The following is a 4,873-nucleotide window of genomic DNA, read 5'->3' on the forward strand; positions in this document are numbered from 1 at the left end:
TGTATGAGTGGTGTGTGTCTGCCTGTGCATGTGACTTAGTACACAAACTGTCCAGTGTTAGAGGTTGATAAGACCAACATTTGAAGAACTCTCTAGAATATTGGAGTCCCTGAGAAGAGTGGAGGATACAGACTTGTATCTGAGGCAGAATATGAATACTTTTCTACAAAAAAATGTCCCTTTCCCTTAATCCCTTCATTTGATTGCATGAAGATCATTATCTTATGAAGTGTTCATTACTTTACTCAAAGTCTGCAATTAAATGACATTTATAGAACATCTGCATAGCAATTAGTATTTCTCAAACATTAGCATTGGGCTAAACCCACTTGATGCATGAATTAATTACCACATAGAGTGTAGACATCTGAGGAATAACTCAAGCAAAGATTTCAAACTAATTCTGTCACTTCTTTTTAGAGTTTATAAACATTTTTATCATATCTTTCTATGCACCAATATCAATAACATTTGCTGGATTAAAGCATGTGGAAATGATTTGGAGTCATTAGTAAGTGACCAATTAGAATGATGTCATGTGGAATCTTTTCTGCATACAGTTTGCAATTTGTGGGAAGATAACTTAAAGAAGTGATCAAAGTATTAAGTGCATGGGACATGTATAGATGCAGTGGAACATGGTTGAAGGTCTTACTATGGGGAGACAGAGCATTGATAAAGAGTGAAATCAAAGTGTCAATGTGAGATCATTTGGGAAATACCTTTTGTATGCATGAAATAATGAAACAGCATTAGTGTCCCTGACAGGAGCTTTCTCTTTATCCTCAGAGCAACAGTGGTAATCTGAAGAATAAATCAGACAAGAGATGTTGGAACATCTTTGTTAGAATGCCACAGTGTAAATGAAACAAGTTGAAGAAGAAGAGAAAGGTCAGGAGATGTGAGAACATGAACACACACTGAGTCTGCTTCTGTACTCCAGTAAAGACAAGATGTGATCCTGATTTATGGGTATAACCTCATAGTAAGAGATGGAGGGAATAGAAGGAGAATGAAGAGGAGTCTCTGTATAACATGTTACAGTAGTTCAAGGTAAGAAAAATGAATGGATTGAAATTCACAGGTTTCTGACTCAAACATGAATTTCTTTTACTATATTATGGGATACTATAATATAGTATGGAAAGGTAGGTAATTGAGGAATGCTTTAGAAGACATAAATTTCACTTAGGGCTTTTGAGCTCCTGATACCTGTCATACATGCAATTGAAGGAAGATGATTAGTTAGCAGTGGAGCAGAAATCTGTATGCTACAGAGACATGTATGCCTGAGGTTCACATGGTAATCTAAGGCATTAGAGTATGTGAAGTTTTCTTGAAGTTATGTAAAGTTATAATGATAATGTTATTCAAATTCTTCAAGAACATCATATAAATAAAATATAAAAATGACAAAGAGCAATTTACAAATGAACAAACAACAGTTACCCAGGATGTGCAGACATAAGGAGAGAGAAGCATTAGTGCATTTTGTATCTCAGTAAAATGCATAGAATTGCTTATATTGGAGTGGATATGGAGCAAGGGGAGTACTCCTACACTATTGGTGGGAATGCAAACTTGTACAGTCACTTTGGAAATCAATATGGAACGTTCTTAGAAAATTGGGAATCAACATCCCTCAAGACCCAGCTATACCACTCTTGGGCATCTACCCAAGGAATGCTCAATCATACCACAAGGACACATGTTCAACTATGTTCATAGCAGCATTATTTGTAATAGCCACAACCTGGAAACAACCTAGATGCCCTTCAACTGAAAAATGGATAAACAAAATGTGGTACATTTACATAATGGAGTACTACTCAGCAGAGAAAAACAATGATATCATGAGGTTTGCAGGTAAATGGATGGAACTAGAAAAGATCATCCTGAGTGAGGTAACCCAGACTCAGAAAGACAAACATGGTATGTACTCACTCATAAGTGGATACTAGATGTAAAGCAAAGGATAAGCAGACTGAAACTCACAACTCAAGGGAGGCTACCTAGTAAAGAGGACCCTAAGAAAGACACAGGTATTGACCAGCAACAGAGAAATGGATAAGATCTACATGAGCCAACTGGGGGTGAGGAGGGGTAATGAAGGGCAAGACTCGGGGTAAAGCAAGCTTAGAGGAGCAGGAGGTCCCAGCTGGATCAGGATCAGAGTGGGAGAACAAGAAAAGAGACACCATGATAAATGAAGACCCCATGGGATTAGGAAGAATCAGAGTGCTAGAGAGATGCCCAGAAATCGACAAAGATACCTCCCCAATAGACAACTGGCAACGGTCAAGAGAGTGCCTGAGCTGACCTACTCTGGTGATGGGATGGCTGAATACCCTAACTGTCATGATAGAATTCTCATCCAGTGACTAATGGAAGCAGATGCAGAGATCCAAAGCCAAACCCCACATCGAGCTCTAACCTGCAAGAGAGAGAAGAGATTATATGAGCAAGAGATATAAAGACCAGATTGGAAAAAGCACAGGGACAAATAGCCAAACTAGTGGAAACAAATGAACTGAACCAGTAGCCAAGGAGCCCCCAAGGAACTGGATCAGGCCCTCTGGATTAGTGAGACAGTCAATTACCTTGAACTGTTTGGGAGGCCCCCAGGCAGTGGGACCAGGACCTGTCCTTGGTGCATGGGCTGGATTTTTAGAGCTTGGGGCCTATGCTGAGACATTTTGCTCAGCGTTTGTTCAGGAAGGAGGGAACAGGATCTGCAGCAAATGAATCTACCAGGGTGGACTGAATCCCCAGTAAAGGCTTGCCTTGAAGGAAGTGCGATGGAGGGTGGATGGGGGGTGAAGGTTGGGGGTGAGAGGAGGGGGGATAGAAAAAGAATCCATGGCTGATATGTAAAATTAAATTAATAATAAAATAAAAATATTTATTATAAAAATATATAAAACTGTCTAGGAAGGAATGGGAGATAGAAACCTGTCAAAGAGAAGCTGAGAAAAATCATTAGTGATTAAAATAATTACAGACATTTGTAATTTGAGGTTATAACTATGATAACTGTCAGATGGATTGTTGTAGAATATGTATCCTAGATATATCTTCATTTTTATTTTGAATTTTAAGGGACCCTGATATTTTCTCATTAGGATACTAGAGACAAAAAAATGATAATGAGCTACCACACTGTCATCTCCAAGTTCCTCCTCCTGGGCCTCCCCATTCCTCCAGAGCACCAGCACCTACCTGTTCTATGCCCTGTTCCTGGCCATGTACCTCACCACCATCCTGGGGAACCTCATCATCATCATCCTCATTCTACTGGACTCCCATATCCACACTCCCATGTATTTTTTTCTCAGCAACATGTCCTTCTCTGACCTCTGCTTCTCCTCTGTCACAATGCCTAAATTGCTACAGAACATGCAGAGCCAGGACCCATCCATCACATATGCAGGCTGCCTGACACAAATGTACTTTCTAATGGTTTTTGGAGACATGGAGAGTTTCCTCCTTGTGGTCATGGCCTATGATCGCTATGTGGCCATCTGTTTTCCCCTCCATTACACCACCATCATGAGCCCCAAACTCTGTGTGTATCTGATGGTGCTGTGCTGGGTGCTTACCACTCTGTATTCCATGCTGCACACACTACTCTTGGCTAGATTGTCGTTCTGTGAGGACAATGTGATCCTCCAGTTTTTCTGTGACATATCTGCCCTGCTCAAGTTAGCCTGTTCTGACATTTATATTAATGAATTAATGATATTTATCATGGGAGGCCTTGTTAGTGTCATCCCATTCATACTCATTATTGTGTCCTATGTACGAATTGTCTGCTCCATCCTAAAAGTTTCTTCTGCTCACGTTATCCACCAGGTCTTCTCCACTTGTGGCTCCCACCTAACTGTGGTCTCACTGTTCTATGGGACAATTATTGCTCTCTACATATTTCCATCAGCTAATAACTCTACTGTGAAGAAAACTGTCATGTCCATGATGTGCACTGTGGTCACTCCCATGCTGAACACCTTCATCTACAGCCTGAGGAACAGAGATATGAAAGAGGCCCTGATAAGAGTCCTTTGCAAGAAGAAAATCTCCCTATAATGGCAACACTGGGATTTTTTCTTAAATCTATCTAGTAAATATATTGATATTAATGTTACAAATTAATCTCAGATATGAAATACATAATGCTTCATAATATTTGCACTGCAAACAGGAGTTTTTTGTAAGTAGTTTAGTTCTGGAAGTGGACCTTTGTGACTCAGTGATGCGATCCTTTGCCTTCCATGTGTGATTCTAGAAAACCATTAGGTAAGAGCCTCTGTTCTATCAGATCTCCATTCTTTACATTCTTGTTATCCCAACACTTTGTGATTTTAAGCAAATTTCTCTGTTGACTGCAGTATGCTTTATAAATATAAATGAATGGTATATCATGATTCTTTGTTGATGCTTAGTAATCTTTTTGCAGTTTTTTATTTTTCTCTCATCCTGACCACAGCTTCCCCTCCCTCCATACTTCCCAGACCCTCTCCCACCTCCCTTCTCTCCCAGGTCCACCCCTCCTTCATTTCCTTTTAGAAAAGACCAGGCTTCTCAGGATTGTCAACTGAACACAGCATAGCAAGATACAATAAGACTAGGCACAAACCCTCATACACAGACTGGATGAGGCAAATCAGTAGGAGAAAAAGGTTCCCAAGAGCAAGCAAAAGAGTCAGAGACACACCAACTCCTACTGTTAGGAGTCCCACAAAAACCCCAAGTTAAACAAACACAGCATGTTTGCAGAGGTCCTAGCACAGACATATGCAGGCTCCTTGACTGCTGCTTCAGTCTCTGTGAGACCCTATGAGCCCTGTTAGTTGACCTTGTGGGTCATGTTCTCCTG

At 40.3% G+C, this 4,873-nt stretch overlaps 1 pseudogene; it reads left to right on the forward strand.

The window, feature by feature from the left end:
* Positions 1–3,140: 3,140 nt before the first annotated feature.
* Positions 3,141–4,083, forward strand: LOC114688561 (annotated as a pseudogene).
* Positions 4,084–4,873: the final 790 nt, after the last annotated feature.

Source organism: Peromyscus leucopus, chromosome 8b (genome assembly GCF_004664715.2).
Source record: "Peromyscus leucopus breed LL Stock chromosome 8b, UCI_PerLeu_2.1, whole genome shotgun sequence".
NCBI classification, from domain to species: Eukaryota; Metazoa; Chordata; class Mammalia; order Rodentia; family Cricetidae; genus Peromyscus; species Peromyscus leucopus.